The sequence below is a fragment of the Petaurus breviceps genome, unplaced genomic scaffold (assembly GCF_028583685.1).
Source record: "Petaurus breviceps papuanus isolate PSGF00001 unplaced genomic scaffold, PetGlider_PUasm1.0 175, whole genome shotgun sequence".
In the NCBI taxonomy this organism is placed as follows: Eukaryota; Metazoa; Chordata; class Mammalia; order Diprotodontia; family Petauridae; genus Petaurus; species Petaurus breviceps.
The window spans coordinates 3,444,252-3,454,402 of record NW_027185764.1 but is presented as its reverse complement, the minus strand read 5'-3'; the positions used below and the strand labels follow the sequence as shown (position 1 = coordinate 3,454,402).

Sequence of the window (10,151 nt, the reverse complement as noted above, 5' to 3'; positions counted from 1 at the left end):
CCTTTCTTCCTCTCTACCACCCTCATTGAGAAGGCAAGCAATCCAATATAGGCTATACATATATATTCATGCAAAATGCTTCCATGATAGTCATGTTGTGAAAGACTAACTATATTTCCCTCCATCCTATCCTGCCCCCCACTATGTTTAGTCTATTCTCTTACTTCACCCTTTCCCTTCTCAAAAAAGTTTGCTTCTGATTACCCCCTCCCCAATCTGCCCTTTCTTCTATCATTCCCCCTCTCTTATCTCCTTCCCCCTTACTTTCCTGTAGGGTAAGATTGATTTCCACACCCAATTGAGTGTGTATTTTATTCCCTACTTAAGCTAATTCTGATAAGAGTAAGGTTCACTCATTTCTTCTCACCTCCCCCTTTCCCCTTCTCTGTAAAAACTTTTTCTTGCCTCATTTATGTGAGAAAATTTACCCTATTCTACCTCTCCCTTTTTCCTTTTCCCAGTACATTCCTCTCTCACCCCTTAATTTTGTTTTGTAAAAAGCATCCCTTCATATTCAACTCACCCTGTGCCCTCTGTCTATATATATATATATATATATATATATATATATTCCTTCCAACTACCCTAATTATGAGAAAGATCTCATGAGTTACAAATATCACCTTTCCCTGTAGGTAAACAGTTCAATTTTAATAAGTCCCTTATGATTTCTCTTTCCTGTTTACCTTTTCATGCTTCTCTTGAGTCTTGTATTTGAAAGTCAATTTTTCTCTTTAGCTCTTGGTTTTTCTTTTCTCAAGAATGCATTAAATTCCTCTATGTTATTGAATATCAATTTTCCTCCTCATTGATTATACTGTTTTGCTGGGTAGGTTATTCTTGGTTTTAATCCTAGCTCCTTTGACCTCTGGAATATCATATTCCAAGCTTTTCAATTCCTTAATGTAGAAGTTGCTAAATCTTATTTTATCCTGATTGTGGTTCCATAATACTTGAATTTGTTTCTTTCTGGCTTCTTGCAATATTTTCTTATTGACCTGGGAACTCTGGAATTTGACTATAATATTCCTGGGAGTTTTCCTTTTGGGATCTCTATCAGGAGGTGATCAGTGGATTCTTTCAATTTCTATTTTACCTTCCAGTTCTAAACATCAGGGCAGTCTTCCTTGATAATTTATTGAAAGATGATGTCTAAGCTCTTTTTTTGATCATGGATTTCGGGTAGTTCAATAATTTTTAAATTATCTCTTCTGGATCTATTTTCCAGCTCAGTTGTTTTCTCAGTGAGATATTTCACATTGTCTTCTATTTTTTTTTTCATTCTTTTAGTTTTGTTTCATTATTTCTTGATTTCTCATAAAGCCATCATCATCCATTTGCTCCATTCCAATTTTGAAAGAATTATTTTCTTCAGTGAGCTTTTGGATTTCCTTTTCCATATGACTAATTCTGCTTTGTGGACCTCTTTTACCATTTCGTCTAGTCTATTTGTTTTAAGGTATTATTTTCTTCAGTATTTTTTTGTATCTTATTTACCAAGCTGTTCACTTGTTTTTCTTTTTTCTTTTTTTTTTCCTTTTTTGAGGATTTACTTTATTTTATAACACTGAGCACAGAAAATACTGAGTTAGAAAATCAAAGGAAAATTGAATTGTGCCTCAAGTCTGTTTTGTCTCACTTGGGCTCAGGTTGCTGTCCTTTCTTCTCCTGTTCTCCTGTTCTCCAATTTCTGGGGCCTCAAATGACTCAACTCCCTGAGTCTTCCCAGTGGGGTCAATCCTGCAGTCTCCATAGTCACCCCTGGGTCTTCAGGTACTCATGGAATAGGTTACTGACATCTGAGCTCTCTACCTTCACCCAGCCATCCTCCTTCATGTGGTACATATTGACAAAACCCCCAGAGTAGTTATCTCGATGGGTGGCATGGACGATGGCCCGCCGGGCAAGGTCATAAGCTTCCTCAGGGCTGAGGTCAGGTCGGTAGCCACTCTCCAGGACTCCATAGGCATAACTATTTCCACTGCCTGTGGAAAACATAGTCCCTGAGAGTCTTGTCCTATTATCATCCACATAATACAGTCCAGGGCCCTTTTTGTCCCCCCCACAGATCATACTGCCCATGGACAGCCCCATGCCTCGGTACTGGCACATCATGTTGGACAGCAGTTTGGAAGCAGCAGACACAGAGATTCGCTCCCCATTCTGAAGGTGGTATAACCGACACTCTTTGGCCAAAAGACGTTCCCAGTATTGGCAGTCAGCTGCACAGCCTGACATGGTTCCCAGAAGGTAAGGATTAATTTCAATTACTTTGTTCACATGCAGAGTGGCAATATAATTCCCAGCTGAGGCCCGGGAATCTACTGCCACAACCATACCGTGCTGGAACTTGAAAGCTAGTGTGGTGGTACCATGGGCCATCTCAATTCGGACTTGATGGGCAGCATCACCCTCCAAGGAACGAAGGAACTCAGGAGGCTGCAGTCCTCGTGGGACGGCCAATTCTGGGGTCTGCAGGGAGAAGTTGTAGTGCCCAGGATCTTGGCGGTGTCCACTCCCCGTGAGCTGTGCCTGATGCTCCCAGGGAGCCACGCACACTTCGAGTAGCGCCATGATATTCCCCCTTCCACTCAGCTCCCACTTGTTTTTCTTGATGTTCAATCACCTTACCACCTATGGGTTGAGAGCTCTCACCTAGGTCCTACATATCTTTCCTATTGACTTTCAACGTTGTCTTTGGCATTTGTGGGTTCAGAAATATGGAAACTGCCACAGCTTCCAGTGATTCAATACTCTGAGGCCTGCTCTGGGTTTACTGGGGCCTAATCTGTGCTGATATGACCTGTGCTGGACTGAGCTCCTTTCTCAGCTTGGTGCAACAGACCTTTTCTGTCGACCTGCCAGGTGGTCTTGGGTATCTTTTTGTGGTTTCTGCTGCTCTAGAATTTGTTCAGAGTAATTTTTTACCTGTATTTGGAGGAGAGTTCAAGCAAGTCCCTGCTTTTATGCTACCATCTTGGTCTGCATTTTCTTTTGCAGCATGGCTAATAATGGAAATGTTTTGCATACCCGCAAATGTATAATCTATATCAAACCGCTTGCCTTCTCAAAGGAGAAAGAGAATATGGAACAAAGATTTTTTTTTTGAAAAAGTTAAAATTTTTTGATTACATATAATTAAGAAGAAAATTAAATGTTAAAAAATAAAGATCAAAAAGTTTTACATTTTTGTGTAAAAGAAAAGGATTTGGGGCAGCTAGGTGGTGCAGTGAATTGAACACCAGCCCTACAGTCAGAAGGACCTGAGTTCAAATCTGGCCTTAGACACTTGACACACTTACTACTCATGTGACTTTGGGCAAGTCACTTAACCCCAATTGCCCTCCAAAAAGAAAAAAAAAAGAAAAGGATTCACATTTATATGTCTATAGCTGCAATGTCCTGAAAATGACCTGAGATTAATGGTGCCTTTATATGAGGGTCAAGTTATCATCAATTGGTTCTTGTTTCCTGATAACCTCAATTAACAGAGCTCACCTGTTTCTGAAACTTAATTTCTTTATATCAGTAAAATTCAATCTTTGATCAGTTTTATGAGGTATTTCTACACCTGAGGTTTAGAGTCTCGTTTTCATGCTAGAGTAAAGTGTTCCAAAATGAAGGCCTGAGTTCAATCTTCCCTCAATTCAGCCTTCCAAAATCCTTCCCTCCCTTTTAAAGCTCAACTCAGATGCCCTCCTCCTTGGTGAAGTTTCCCTTGCTAAAAGTATTATCTGCTCCATCAAATATTCTTATACCACTTTATTGGGGTCTTTCTTTGGCAACCATCACTCCCTACCATGTGTTATATTTATACAAGAACAGAATATAACTCTTTGAGGGCAGGGACTGTTTTTATTCTTTCTTTTATGTTTTAGCACAGTGCCTGACATATTGAGAGAACTTAATTTAAAATCCTTTGATGGAAAAGCTAGGTGGTGCAGTGAACAGAGCACCAGCCCTGGAGTCAGGAGGACCTGAGTTCAAATCAGACCTCAGACACATAACACTTACTAACCATGTGACCTTGGGCAAGTCACTTAACCCCAATTGTCCTGCCCTCCCCCCTCCAAAAAGCAAAACCAAAATAAAATAAAATCCTTTGACATTTAAAACTCTTCACCACCTGTCCATTCTCCTACCTTCCTAGTCTTCTTATACTTACTCCCTTCCACAAATTCTATACTCCAGCTGTATTCTCCTACTTGCTATTCATTGCACATGATGATTCATTTCCCACTGCTGTACCTTTGTATTCCCTGTTCCCCTTCCCTGGAATGCTCTCTCTCCTCGCCTCCACACCTTAGAATTCCTGTTTTCCTTCAAAGTTCAGTTCAAATGCTGCCACCATACTATAGGCCTTTCCAGGTCCCCAGAGATGTCAATGGCTTCACCTCCAATGTTGTTATTGTTGTACCATCATTTTTATTGTGTCTGACTCTCTTTGACCCCATTTGGAGCTTTCCTCATAAAGATACTGGAATGTTTTGCCATTTCCTTCTCCAGCTCATTTTATAGATGAGGAAACTGAGGCAAACAGGGTTAAGTGATTTACCCAGGGTCACATAGCTAGTGTCCTGAGGGCAGATTTGAACTCAGGTCTACCTGACTCCAGGCCCAGCATTCTATCCACTGCACCAAATGTTACCTTCCATCTACTTTCTATATATCTAGTCTATAGGGGCTTTTATAAACATGTCATCTTCCCCATGAGAATGTGAGTTCCTTGAAGAACAATTTTTGCCTGTTTTTGTATCCCCAACACTTAGCAGATACCAAATGCTTATTAAATGCTTGGTGATTCACCGGTTCTGATAGCAATGTTACCTAGCACTTCTGCAGTACCTTAAAGTTTACAAAATACTTTTAAAATATTATCTGATTTTATCCTTGCAATAGCCCAGGGAGGTAAATGCTATTATTTTCCCCATTTTTTAGATGAGGAAAACAGATTAATTTTAAAAAGCTAAAATTAAAATTTTCCCAGGGTCTCATAACTAGTAAATATCTGAGGTGGGCTTTGAAGTCAAGTCTACCTGATGCCATGTCTAGCTGGCTCATTCACTGGCTTAATTAATTCTTATTATGTTTATGGAAGTAGATAATGAAGATTCTCACAATGATGCCTGCATTAAGACTCTTGGGACAACATTCCATTGCTGACCTTTCTCTCACCTCCAAGTAGGTCAAAAAACAGAGTAGGCCCCACAGACCACACGACAAATTCCTGCCTGCCTTCTGAGGTAAACCAATCCTGCCTGGGTTTTCCCTCAGTTCAATCCACAAGTTCTTTTCCTTCCAGACTTTTCCACAGCAAAGCTTATTTTTCTTCCTTACCATATTTATCTTATTTTACTTTGGTGTTGGATACTATATGGAAGATCTCAGGTGTCTTGTTTGGACTAAAAAGCAACCAAAGCCTGTGTTGCCTTTTTCAGACAATGTACTAAGGGTATATTTTTAAAAGTAAAGTTCTTCATAAGAGTCAGAGATTTCCAAACACTGAACAGAAGCCAAAGTCTTAACGTGACCTAAGAGATGGAAAACAGCTGGTTGGTCAGGGACTCAGAGGGTTCATCTCCTGCTGACTATCACCTTGGACAAGTCTCTCTAACTAATTAGTTAATTATGTTCACTGCACAGTGCCCTATGCTAGGAGGTCTGATAGCTGCTAGAGACTGGAGCAGGATTGGAGGTAACAGATAAAAATCATTTGGTCTGGAGAATCTTCAGGTTGTTTACATGACTTCTGTCCTTATTTATGGGGCAGCTAGGTGGCCCAATGGATAGAGTGCCAGGCCTGGAGTCAGGAAGATTAATATTCATGAATTCAAATCCAGCCTCAGACACTTACTAGCTGTGTGACCTTGGGCAAGTCCATTAATGTTGTTTGCCTCAGTTTCCTCATCTGTAAAATGAATTGTAAAAGGAAATGGCAAACCATTCCAGTATCTCTGCCAAGAAAACCCCCAATGAGGTCACAAAGACTCAGACACAACTGAGAAACTGCTGAACAACAATAACATCCATACCCAGAGCGAAGGCAGTCACCCCAGGACTCTCATCTTGAGGCCATATCTCTTGCCCTACCCCTTCCCTCTATCCCCCCAGGACAGAGATGACCTGAAGCAAAGTGATCTTAGCATCTAAACTTAGCGTCCTAGATCTAGAATTGGAAGACACCTCAGAGGCCATCTACATCAACCCTCTTGTTTTACAGATGAGTACACTGAGGCCTGGGGAGATTATGTGACTTCTCTGAGGTTATACAGGTATAAAATGGCACTTCTTCACTGTTTCTTCAGATTCCCCCCTGGGATTCTCAGAAAGCTAGAGTTCTCTCCTCCAGGGATGCCTTCCTTTAAAAGTTGTCCTCAGGTCAAGTCTGGAGGTCATTTTATGGTTAAATCTAAGTCACTGGTGGCTTCTCCCAGTGTTAATTTGCATTAGAAACTTCATCTCTATGAAATGAAAAAATTCTCCCCCTGCTAATCTCACTTTTTGACCCCTGAAGTAGAGAAATCAATCATAAACTTAGAGGGATACTGTAATTCAAAATATCACAAGGTCTGCAGGCAGATCTAAGAGGGCCTCAAGAACTACAGGTAGCACGATGAAGAGGCAGAGTCCTGGACTTGGAGTCAAGGGAATCTGAATTTGAATCCTACCTCAAACCCTTACTAGCTAGGCAAGTCACATAGTCTTCTCAGCTTCAGTTCTGCAAAATAGAGATTATATAACACCTACCTTACAGGTATATTAAAAGAGTCAAATGAAATAATATCTTTGAATTGCTAAATAATTTCTGGTTACCATCATCATCATCATCATCATCATCATCACCATCATCATCATCACCATTATTAAAAGACAGATCCAAGAAGTCCCTGAATCCATCAAGGACTGTAGGTCCAGTGTGGGGTTTTGTAGAGGATTTATTACCTGTGAGAGAAGTCCTTTCTTGGCCTAGGCTGGCTTTCTATTCATATTCCAGAGGCTCAAAGCATTTCTAAACTAGCCAGCCTTCTGGGGTTCTGAGGGGCAAGCCAGTGACTTACATATGAGTTCACACTTGGTCTGATACAAGTTCACACTTGAAATATAGATAGTCCCTTATGAAATTCCTTTACAGATGAAGTAATTAGTTTATTGACTAGGGTACTGAAGGCAGGCCCAGCATACTTCTGTTGTGTTTTGGGCAAGCAGGAGAGGAGGGGAGAAGGGCCAGGAGAAGAAATCACACCAATTCTACTGCAGAAAGTATCTTTTGACCCTGCCTTTATTAGGAGTCAATTCAATTGAATATGCATTTATTAAGGACCTACTCTGTGCTAGGACCTATCCTAAGCTCTAAGAACACAAAGAAATACCCCCAGAAGAAATTCTCTGTTCTTAAGGCATTCTTAGTCTAATTGGGGAGACAATGTACGAAAATCTACTTACAAACATGATATATCCAGGGTAAAATGGAGATAAGACATGAGCATTTAAAGGGATTGGAAAGGTTTCTTACAGAAGACCAGGTAGTAGCTCGGAGTGAAGAAAGTTAGAGAAGCCAGAAGGCAGAGATGAGGAGGGAAAGAATTCTAGGCATGGGAGGAAGGGGAGTGCCAGTGAAAACACCTGCAATCTAGAGATACTGCGTCATATATGAGGAACGCCGCACAGGCCAATGTTGCTGCACCACAGATTATATGGGGCATTCTAAGAAGAATATATGAGGTGTTATAAAAAGAATGCAAAGGTAGGAAGGGAACTGTTTGTGAAGCGCTTTAAAAGCCAAGCAGAGGATTTTGCATTTGATCCTGGACATAATTGGGAGTCACTGGGGTTTATTAAATAAGGTGGGTACATAGAAGTCCACCCCCTTTCCACTCTTTTCCACAGGTCATCCTTGACTTGCAGCTATGAAGATGCATTTAGACATTTTGAAAAATGTGGGGCTAGAGGGTAAAGAGCTGAACAGAGTATTCTAATGGCATTGTTCAGTGCTGTGGGGCCATTTCCCAACCATATAATCAAAAAAGCCTCAGGTCTCTTGGCCCAGGGTGTCATCATACCATCCTTTTCACTGTCTTCAAGACTCCTATTTCCTAATGAGCCATTCTAATCCAAACACCAGAGTTGGAAATTATTGCTGTAGTGTCAAATAGAGCAGAGGTCTTTTGCAGACAGCCTGTCAATAACTCACCCAATAACACCAATCAGCAGGGCCCTCAGGGCTCTATTTAAGCACACCATATTGTACTCTACAGCCAAGAAGCATAAATGAAATACTTTCATTGTAAAGCAATGGAATGCCAAGCAGCTAAACCAACAATTTTGTTCAGATTTTTTTCCCTCCCTCAGTGTGATCTCAAGATGGAATGCAATCCAAGTTAAAAATGGAACGACTTGAGAACGCTTCGTCCTAAAGTTTAAAACATGTAAAATTATAGTTTGCGGAATGTCGAGTCAGCCTGGTAATCTGATTCACTAGTCATTCTTGAGTGCTTTATAATGGGCCACTATTACAGGAACTTGGTTTGACCGTACACAGTCCCATTAAAATTAACAGAATATTTGCTTCATTACCTTTCCTAGCAGGGTGATAGTCCCAGAATGATGGCCAACTATATTACACAATGTTGTGTCTAAATATACAGTTTATTAAGAAAGAAACAGTTGTTGATGTGCGTCTGGGAGTGATAAAAAGCTTCGTTCCATAAGTAACTGAGGCCAAAGGAAAATGAGGCATTATTTTTAGTGCTGTATAAAGTTAAAATAAATTGGGTGTCTCTGCTGCTGGTTATGATAATATTTTTTATAGTAAAATTGTCACATGGGAAGAAAGCATATTCTGAGGATTCAGGGAGGACTTTAATCCTCTTCCCCAAATGCAAAGACATATTTTAGTTATAATATTGTCCTAATTGGAAGAAGCCACATTACCAGAGGGGGAAAACATGCAGCCAGGTCTCAGTCATTGGGTCCCAAGTGATAGTATTTAAATGACAGCAGGTAAAGGAAAGGTATTAATCACTGTCCTCAGAGAGGCAAGTCTTTGGACTTGGTATACCCACCTTCCACTAAACTTTTATCCTTTCCCTAATGTTCTGAGGTGACACCTGGGTCTTCCTCCACATGAGGACAGGTTATGAGTTTTATAAGAATAGGAAAATAAGATGTGTCTGATTTGTTACCTATTTCTTATGTCACAGGCAGGATAATGTGGGGATGTGCTAGTGAAGCCCACTGAACCTCACTCCACTCCTATAAGCATGGGCCATAGAAGATTCTGGCATGGAATATTCCAGCAAAGGACAGAGGGGTTGAGAGGGAAGAGCATTATAAGAAAGCCCTATGGATCCCAAAGAGTATCCCTTTCCCACTCCCTAGTCCCCCACCCCCCAAAAAGGAGGTTATTTATTTATTTATTTTGCCTACCACAGATATTTACTTCAATTTTCAAGGATCTGTGATTTTATTGGTGGGAATACTGCCTCTACATATTACATCACTATCTACCCACCCCTTAGAATGTGGTAGAAAGTTACTGAAGCCAAGAGGGAAAAAAAATGAGTGGCTGACTTTCTGGTAATGAGCCTCTCTGAGCGTAGGTAGACAGGTTCTCTGATGACAGATGTAACGCTCACATGCATATACTTTATAGTTAGTCATTTGACAAGCATTTATTAAGTGCATAACATGCCAAGCACTGTGCTAATGGCTGGGGATACCGAAAAAGGCAAAAACAGTCCTTACCTTCGAGGTGTTAACATTCTAACAGGGGTGACAACATGTAAATAACCAGGTACATGAAAGATATATACAGAGTAGATGAAAGGCAATTTCAGTGGGGAAGGAAGAAAGAAGGAAAGGAGGGAAGGAGGAAGGAAGGAAGGAGGGAAGGAAGGAAAGAAGGAAGGAAGGAAGGAAGGAAGGAAGGAAGGAAGGAAGGAAGGAAGGAAGGAAGGAAGGAAGGAAGGAAGGAAGGAAGGAAGGAAGGAAGGAAGGGAGGGAGGGAGGGAGGAAAGAAGACAAAGAAGGAAGGAAGGCAAAGAAGGAAGGAGGGAAGGAAGGAAGGCAAAGAAGGAAGGAAGGAAGGAAGGAAGTCAGGCAGGCAAGGAAGGAAGGAAAGAAGGAAGGAAGGCAAGGAAGGAGGGAAAGAA

General features: G+C 40.9%; 1 pseudogene; it reads right to left on the bottom strand.

The window, feature by feature from the left end:
• Positions 1 to 1,515: 1,515 nt before the first annotated feature.
• LOC138159023 (proteasome subunit beta type-8 pseudogene) lies at positions 1,516 to 2,592 on the bottom strand (annotated as a pseudogene).
• Between the last annotated feature and the right edge of the window lie 7,559 nt (positions 2,593 to 10,151).